The sequence below is a fragment of the Poromitra crassiceps genome, assembly GCF_964638095.1.
Source record: "Poromitra crassiceps genome assembly, chromosome: 10".
Classification (NCBI taxonomy): domain Eukaryota; kingdom Metazoa; phylum Chordata; class Actinopteri; order Beryciformes; family Melamphaidae; genus Poromitra; species Poromitra crassiceps.
Genome location: NC_139631.1, coordinates 187,718 through 197,255, shown reverse-complemented (window position 1 = coordinate 197,255; position 9,538 = coordinate 187,718). Strand labels below are relative to the sequence as shown.

Sequence of the window (9,538 nt, the reverse complement as noted above, 5' to 3'; positions counted from 1 at the left end):
CCACATGGATTTTGACTACAAAAGTGGATCCAGAGGCGAAGCTACAATTGCTACATGCAACTTGTATTTGAAGGCTCATATTTGCCAGCCTTGCGATGACAATGAGTCAATCTGACTTTCAGCAGAAACACTTGAGTCATAATTGTGGTGCACACGGCAGTTTGGCTGAGTCAGCATTGGCACTTCCAAGTCCTGGTTGTGGTTACTATTCCTGTGGCTACAAAACCGAAATAACTCAGATTATTAAATGGCCTAGATATATGTCTACAAAATAGGTTACTTTTTGTATATGCGTGTGTGTGTGTTTATACCTCAGCTGTGGATTGGAGGAAACTTCATTATTGGCACAGCAGAGATGAATGTCTAATCTGGGCTGTCAACTACCCAACAGGAAATGTAATCGCTTTCATTGTCGGTAAGTCAAAAATATAAGCGATGTGTTGTAGGCTATAGTTTTTGAGATATTATAACAGCATAATTCCTATCCATACACATACAGCAAGATGCCCAAGGTGTTCACGGGTGTAACCACTGGAGGGCAGTAACGTTAAACCTGTGGGACGAATTTACCGCAAACACACAAGAAGAAGAATGGGAAATATAACAACAACACCAGCAAGAAATCATCAGACGACAAGGTCTGTGTCAACAACTTTGTACGGTACTTTAACTTTGGAGTGAAGTTATTCATTTCCACTGTATTACTGTAGCAAAAAACATAACCTTTCATTCAGTGGGCATCAACTAACGTTAGCTAACGTAACAGCTTGCTCGTGCTTGTATGCTAAGTAACGTTAACTAGTCGGCTAACGCTGCTAGCTAACGTTATATTAAGTTAATAATGTTAATAAACCAGCTGTATTTGTTCAGCACATTTCTTATGGAAGTTACACAATGCTGCCTGTGAATAAAACAAACATTAACAAGGAGTTTAGGTCAGTTAGCATATCGGCAAGACTTGCACTGCTAACGTTAGCTAGCGTTAAAAAAGTTATTTTTTGTTTCCTAATGACTCGTGTGTGTGTGTGTGTGTGTGTGTGTGTGTGTGTGTGTGTGTGTGTGTGTGTGTGTGTGTGTGTGTGTGTGTGTGTGAGAGAGAGATGTAGACTCCTCTGGGCCAGCTGGAGGACATCCAGATACCTCCAGTAAGACACACCCAGGCACAAATATGTACATACACAGGTTACATGATGTAAATAGGCTACGTACATACATACACAGGTTACATGATGTAACTATGTACATATACAGGTTACATGATGTAAATATGTACATACACAGGTTACATGATGCAACTATGTACATACACAGGTTACATGATGTAACTATGTACATACACAGGTTATATTATACCTGGTTTACATTAGAGCTCCATGACCAGCATCACATGGTTTTGACTTCAATGGTGCATGCTCCACAGAGCACACTGACTTTTGAATGGATACACCAGAAAACAATCAATTCAACTTGACTTGAATGAGGGAGAATCCATGAGTCAGCCATCGAGAATTGAACCTGGGTGATTTTTTTATAGCTTGGATGCAGCCAATGGACACAACACAATCTTTCAATGCTGGTAAAGGAATCATTCCTTCAATGCCTGATGGCTGTAGTGGAGCAGGGCTGCTAGACTACCACATGAAAACTACACGACCTAGACTACTAAAGTACAGAAACTAGAAGCTTGTGAATAGGGCCTGGACATATAAAAGCGATATAAAAGCCATTAGCTGATAAACCATTATAGGTGTAACCGAAGTGAATCAGCGCTGATTCCTCGTGAGTCCCGAGTGGTAGCGAGTAGGTTGGTTAAACTCACTCCCACAGTATAAAGGCACGTTAATCAGCTCGAGAGAGAGAGAGAGAGAGAGAGAGAGAGAGAGAGAGAGAGAGAGAGAGAGAGAGAGAGAGAGAGAGGTGTTAAAGGGATACTTTAGATTTTTTTTGTATGTGGCGTTGTATGAGGTAGCCTACTGGCCGACAGTCAGTGTTGCCACAGAGGCATCAGACAGCATCTTCGAGGACACATATGGGCCTGGATAGGGCTGAACAATTAATTGAAATTTTATCGAAATCACAATATGGCCAACTGCAATTTTCAAATCACAGGAGGCGCAATATTTGTCAAAGGAGAAATGTGTATTAAAATACCATTTTAAATGAAATATTGTCGTGCTGCAGAGATGTCCTGGCCTACAAACATCATATTCTAGAGACATAAGAAAACATCTTTGTTTGATACCCGTAAAAATCACGCCATAATAATTTTAATGTTTATCAATCAAAATTAAAATAAAAAAATGATGATGTAAAAATCATCATTCCCTCTGATATTGCTAACCATATCGCAATTGCAATATCAATAATCACAATTAGATATTTCTTCAAAATCGTTCAGCCATATTCAAAATCTGAATGGTGTGGTGGCACGATCACAATCAATTTAACCTCAAATGTAAGTGATAGGAATGATCTAACAGTTACAGAATTGTTCAGCATTGGCTAGTTATTGTATGCAAACATTTCTTATAACAACTGAGTTAGTATCTGCTGAAGTGAGTGTTGGTGATCTTGTTTGCAGCTGGCTGCTTGTGTGTAGAGACTGGGAGCTGGTGCAGGGGCAGAGCACCACCAACATCTGGCCACCATGACATCTGGCCCGCGCTGAGAGGTTTTGTCTCCACCGCCTTCCACCATGAGCTGCTCCAGCTGACAGACTCACAGGCTCACTGCCACCCTCAAACAGGTGATTGAACAGAGGCAGGGGTATGGTGCTTTGCCCTTTAGATTATAGAGGGGTGGGAACCCAAACCAAAATGGCGGGTCCTGGGTCCCATAAACACAAAGTTTGTATTGGACGTCTGGGTAGTGTAGAGTTAAAAGCACTCACCTACCACCACGGAGACCCGGGTTCAATTCCCAGCAGCGGTACTTCTGGCTTGGTCAGACGAACCAGTGTTCAGCCGGATAATCTTCACACATGAGGACCACTTTCATGAGTTTTGAAGTGTAAATGCGAGCCCTAGAAGTAAAAAGCTCATGCTAAACTAATCCAGAACTACACACAGTGTCGCATAGGCTTCCCTGTCACGTCACCACTCAACCTGGAGTGTTGTTGATGTGTGCGCTGCTGTGCACTGATTACCCCGGGCTGAACCAGGTGAGGGAAAGAGAATTTCCGTGTTCGTCCTTTGAAGTGATGACGTTATTGACGTATAATATCGCCGTCGACTCAACAGTGTAGTCTCATTTAGCCGTTTGCTAGCTAGCCGCCCTTTTAACGGGCACGTAAAAGCTTAAAAACTCATAAAAGTGGTCCTCATGTGTGAAGATTATCCTACTGAACACTGGTTCGCGTTTGATTAAGCTTGCATTGCCCAGAGACCTTATTAGAAGCATCGCGCCAAAAACCCATTCAAAAATCCCATAGGCGAAAACAGTGAAGAACCAGGAAGTGTTAGCATCGATGATTTCCGGACTCATTTCTGGGCCTCTCTATTTGTTGTAATGTGTAATACTTCTCCATTATACTGCCACTAGAGGTCTCCCCTGCAGTGCTGCTGTCACAGCTGAACTATATCTTTATCTTCCAGTGGTAACAGGGACGATCAGTTGCCCCGCACATGTGTACTAGCCTTCCTCAATTGCCTCAATTCCTCCAATCCGCTGCACGAAAGACTGATGGAGGATCTGGTTACCCGTGCTGAGAAAGGTGGGCCATAAGATGAGAAGAAGCTCTGCCACATTATGAGCAAGACTCTGATACTCTTGTACTTATGTGCAAGAGTCTTGTCTTGTACCGGCATGGTTCTGCGCAACCTCGACTTGGCGCCCTGTCGCCGAATGGCGGCGACAGCGAGACTGTGCATACTCGAACGTTAACTCGGCGCGTTGGCTGCGGTACACGTCCAAAACGTTATCGTGTCGTTTACCAAGAACTTGCAATCATGTCGGTGGGAGGACATTTTATTGTCCCTCCATTTCAAAAGTCATTCCGGTGAGCCTGCAGAAGGCTTTGCTAGATGAGGGACAAGCACTGTTGAATGAGGAAATGGCATTTCCTCATTCCTCACAACAAGGAGTTGACGCCGCAGAGTCACATTTTCAAGGAGCTGCACGCCCCCTCCGCCGAGCTGCGCTCCCCGGCAGGATAAATCTGGGTGGGGAAAGTGAAAAGGCAGCGCTTGCCCCTCCCTCATTACCACCACTGAGGTGCCCTTGAGCAAGGCTCCCCCAACTGCTCCAGTGGAGCTGCTCAGTGGCCAACAGATCAGACTGTGGTTGTACTGGTCAGCTTCAGGTATGAATGTGTGTGTGAATGTGAACAGGGCACTCCTGAAAAAGAGAGCATTGCTCTCAGTGAGACTCCCCCTGTATAAAGAACGACAAAAAAGAAAGAAAAAGAAAGGTGCTTTGGTTTGGCGTCTGGGAAGTGCAGTGGTAGATTCCCTGCCTATCAACATGAGGGTCGCAGGTTGGAGCCTCCGTGTTACCTCCGGCTTGCTCTGACGTCCATACAGGCACAATTGGCCGTGTCTGCGCTGCAGTGCTGTAGTGTTAAATTTGTCGTCAATTTTTTTTATTGAGTCTTAAGTCGTGTCTCCTGTGACAAATGTATAAAAAGAAATAGAGTCCGCACACTGCTTGACTTGCTCCCAGTCGATTTATTTTTGACGTTTCGGTCAACAAGGACCTTCTTCAGACAAATGTCCCTGTTAGTTTTTATCATATTTAGTCAACCTCATCCTGTTTTTATTTAGTCAAGTTTTAGTGGCCACTTGTATATTTGGCAAATAAGTGATTGTGATCATTGATCCATTCCCTTCTTTCTTTCCAAACGCTGAACATTGTGTTCATCAAGATCATCTTCACAAATGAGGACCACTTTTATGATTTTTTAAGCCTTTTCTGAAAATCGTGATAAAAAAAAATCACATTTACGCTTCAAAAATCATGAAAGTGGTCCTGATTTGTGAAGATGATCTTGCTGAACACAAAGTTTGCCGTTTCATAAACTGTTGTTAACCACAGACAGACCTTATTTCAGGCATTTAACCAACATTCACACACAAAAATCCCATCGACTTTGGGTCTTAGGCAGGTCTTAGGACTCATTCCTGCGCTACTCTGTATTAGCATTTGTGATGCTCTAACCAGTAATGGTTGGTATTTTTACTTGATAAAATGACTTTAATGATTAATCAATTAGTCAAATCAATTAATTGACTTCATTGTGTCAGCACTAAGTCACTGACATGCCAGGTTGGGGTAAGACTAAAATCAAAGACATGCTCCAGTAATGATTACATGTTAAAGTAACCTCTATGTGGCTTTAACCTGAAAAGGAGCAGTTTAACCAGTGAGTGCCGTGGATGGTTGCTCCTTCTAATCAATCTGATGGAACTCAAATGTCCAGGTCTTCCTCCAGGTTCTGTGAGAAGTTTGCTGGTCCCGGCCAGGCAGAGGACTCCCCTTCGGCCCACATAGTGAACTCTGCCAGCTGCTTCCTGGACGTCAACACCAATGGTGACCTGGTGACCCGGGCCTACCATGTCGGGTGGGCAACATTTTTTCCCTGAGGGCCATACTGACTTACATCAAGTAAGCGAAGGGCCACACATTGGAGATTATACCTGCCAACACTCCTGATTTTCGCGGGAGTCTCCCTATTTTTAACCCTCTCTCCCGTTGTGATTGATAATTTCTTGTTAATCTCCCGATATAATAGTGATACAAAGCCAATGGCTGTAGCAGATGAGATTTATTAACATAATTCTGCCTTTTATTGATTTTTTGGGGGTCGTTTTGTTTTTCTTTGAGTCCGGCCCTGGGGCTGCATTTTGCTCATGTGTGCTCTAGACTCTAGGACCCAGGGCCACAAGAAATGACTGTAGAACAGTCATTTCTTACACATGAGATTACTTTTAGCCTTTTAGTCATAAAGATTATTGAAAGATATTCCATATTCCAGACTGAAATGTTATAACAGAAGTGGAGTATTGGCCAGAATGACATGAACATTTGGACACTTATTCAGCGGGTATCTTGCATGTTGTGTTCAGGTGCACTGTAAAAAAATATATATACCATATATATATATATATATATATATATATATTTTTTTTTTTTTCAATTCCACCGCGGGCCACACAAATAAGATGAATTGATCTCTCCTTCCTCGATCCATTTTGCTTTAGATCTAAACAAGTAGGGGTGCTCCGATCCGGCTAAGCCACGATCCGATCCGATTCCGATTCCTGGGGTCACGATCCGATTCCAGAATCGATTCTCGATTCCAACGATTCTCGATTCCAGAATCTAGAATCGATTCTCAATTATGTAGTTTTATATTGCAATAACACACAAAGGTAAATCTAAGACAAAAAATGACAAATGTATTAATGCTGAACTTCAAATTCAACTAATGAAGTATTACAGTCAGGGCCTAAATACATTTTGCAAACAAGGGGGAATTTCCCCCTTATGTTCTTCAGATAAGATGGATTTATAGGCTGGGGGGATCTGTAGACTTTGAGAAGGATTTATAGATTTTGGGGGGAATACATTAACCAGAGTTCTTAAGTGCAAGAGGTGGTGGCACCGTGGCAGTACAGTACACAAATGACATGAACATTTGGACACTTATTCAGCCGGTATCTTGCATGTTGCGTTCAGGTGCACTGTACTTTTTTTTTTTTTTTAACAATACAAAGAAGAATCGATTCTTGGGAGTTTGGAATCGATCCAGGAATCGTGGCATTAAGAATCGGGATCCTTTCAAGAATCAAATTTTTTGGAGCACCCCTATAAACAAGCCCCCTATTGCCTTCCTTGTGTAGATATCATCCAATTAGGTTTTCAGTGTGAGTTTCCTTTTGTCAGCATCAGTAATTGTGGGTTTATTGCAACAGACTTATCTCTCTTGAACTGAAACAATCCACCCAGTAAGAAGAGGCCAATTTGACAAGTCTTGTCTATATGTGATATGAAAACGCTTCTTGTTCTAAATTTCAGAAATTCTCATTTGCAGGTATAAGAAGAAATATTGGAATCTTCAGAAACATCACTGATAATAAATGTACCTCCTGACAGTAGAGCTCAGAGTGTAACAGGCTGCCATTACATTTCAGTACAGTGGGACGGCTTTAGCTCAGGAGGTAGAGCGGGTCGGCCAATGACGCAAGGGTTGGCGGTTCGATCCCCGCTCCCTCCCAGCTGCTGTCGTTGTGTCCTTGGGCAAGACACTTAATCCTCCTTGCCTCGTATGATTGGTATGAATGGTATGATTGGTATGAATGTAGACATGAATGATGGTGGTTCGGAGGGGCCGTTGTACGAATGGTGTGAACGAATAATGATTCTGTGAAGCGCTTTGAGCCTTGGAAAGGCGCTATATAAATCCAATCATTATTATTATTATTATTATTTCCAATATGCACTATGTGTGCTATGTGCTCAGATCAGTTAACAACTGCTACCTACCCAATTACCACGGGCAATTGATGTAGGCAGATATAAAAGTAGGCTACTATTCCTGGAGAGCTGTGTTTGTGCGCTTTCTGTTATCTTTGTGTTGTGGAAGATGAATTTCCTCATTGGGGCCAGGTGTGATGAGTGCAGAGGATTCAAACATAGAAATATAAATCATATACATCTATTGAGTGTAGTAGGATGATCGGGAAATTGCAGTATGGGATTGGATCCAGTGATTCAGTGATGCTAATGTACCAATGAGTGTTGAATGAAACCCTTGATCTGTTTGACCAGTTAATTGATGCTGATTGTCTGCTCTGTGTTGGGGGAGGGGCTAGAGTATTTAGCTAGCTCTCAACCTTGTGTGGGTGCTCACTCAGATGTTCACCCTAGATGGGAGACCGGACTGCTGGCCTGTTTAACTAGGACCCCAAGTTATTCATGGGATTAGCCTAGGTGTAGGATTTCAGTTTAGTTCTATTTTGTCTAGTTCTTTTTGAATCATTAACCTTATTTCAGTTAAAAACTCATCTTTTCAGACTACATGTTCACCCCCTGTATCAACCTCTCTAGTTCCCATGCACTTTGGTTCACATGCACTTTTATTTCTTTTCTCTTTTATCTTGCTGCCTCCTATTCTTCTATCCTCACTTTTCTATTGCCTGTACATCTGTTTTTAATTCTTTGCTGTTTATACATTTGTTCCTTGTTTTTTTATTTTTTTATTGCTGTAGCTACTGTTTTATAACCTGGTTGTATGTCGCTTTGCAGAAAGGTGTCTGCCAAATATCAATACATTAAAGTAAAGTTCAGCTTTGACGCGCTGCCTTTGGAGGTCCGAGGGAAAGACGGCAGGGTGAGGTCGGCACCAGCTGACCACCAGCTCCCTGCCGTCCCCGGCCTCCCAAGCAAGTTGGAGCAGTCGCTGCTTTGCGTGGCAGATAATCTCCTCAACTGCTATTCCCCTGACGTGAGTGATGGTTGGATTTTGAAGTGTGTGTGTGTGTGTGTGTGTGTCTTATGTGTCTGTGTAGTTATCATGATGACTAACTGAGATTGAATCTGCTCCACCCTGTGTAGTCCCAGTCCACCCCTCCAGAGTGCCTGGTGTGCTGTTTCAGTCTGCTGACCAGTGTACTAGCAGGTTTCATCTCCACTGGGCTTCTGACTGAGGAGGAGGCCTGCTGCTCTCAGCTCTTCACTAAAGCCAAATGTATAGGTGTTCCCCTCCCCTGCATAGACTCTGTAGTCTGTACTGTAGCAGGGCTGCACTGCTCACAGGTATTTGGAGGGTGGGGCTTCCCTTTCACATGATCGTTCTCTGCTCACAGGAATATTGTATAGGCACTATGGTTCTGACACGTGCATTCTTTACTATTGGTTGGTTGTTATTTTGGTGATGTAGGATTTTGAAAGGTGTTCTACCATTGCACACTTTGTAAGTCTCTCTGGATAACAGAATCAGCTAAATGCAGAAAAGGTGGATGTATAGATGTATCATCCCCTCCTTTAGCAGCTACCCCTCCTAGCCATTTGTGTAGATAATATGTTAATGGAAATCTTGCCTGGTAAACTAGTTCAAAAGCATATAAAAATATAAACCAGTGTTCATTTTGAAATTTGCCCCTGTGCCCTAAATTACTGTTGAAATTGACTCTAAACTTTCAATTGAAAGTTGGCGTGTTCTTGTTGTGCCTGTTAGTCCCTGGCCCAGTGAGTTTGTCTCCACTGTGAAAGTGAAGATGACAGAGGATGGAACCATGAGCGCGCTGAGGTCCGTCATGAAGCTCTGCACGCTGTCAGCCAGCAGAGATGCCAAGGTGAACTAGCCTACACTGTCATCATCCAGTTTGTCATCAGTATCATGTCAAAACAACAACACTATTATTATGTGTTATATGGATCTAGTCAGAATGGACTGTCTAGATCAGTCACACTGAACTACTGGTTCAACTATCCCGCAACCTCAATGGCCACTAGAGGGCCTGGGCCATTAAACTGTGATGTGGGTTGATTTGTCAGAAATTGGCGATCAGTCTCGTCACATTGTTTTCGTTGGTGATTG

At 42.8% G+C, this 9,538-nt stretch overlaps 1 long non-coding RNA gene across 4 annotated transcripts; it reads left to right on the top strand.

Moving 5' to 3' along the window:
- The first annotated feature begins 654 nt into the window (after positions 1 to 654).
- On the top strand, positions 655 to 9,294 carry LOC310783455. Of its 4 annotated transcripts, none has more exons than XR_014553085.1 (6): positions 655 to 1,145; positions 2,582 to 2,746; positions 5,429 to 5,601; positions 8,245 to 8,443; positions 8,554 to 8,754; positions 9,176 to 9,294. It is a non-coding gene; the product is annotated as an uncharacterized lncRNA (long non-coding RNA). The 4 variants fall into 4 exon arrangements; XR_014553086.1 differs by having other exon boundaries at positions 5,417 to 5,601; XR_014553087.1 differs by lacking the exons at positions 655 to 1,145; positions 2,582 to 2,746 and adding an exon at positions 3,601 to 3,712 and having other exon boundaries at positions 5,417 to 5,601.
- Positions 9,295 to 9,538: the final 244 nt, after the last annotated feature.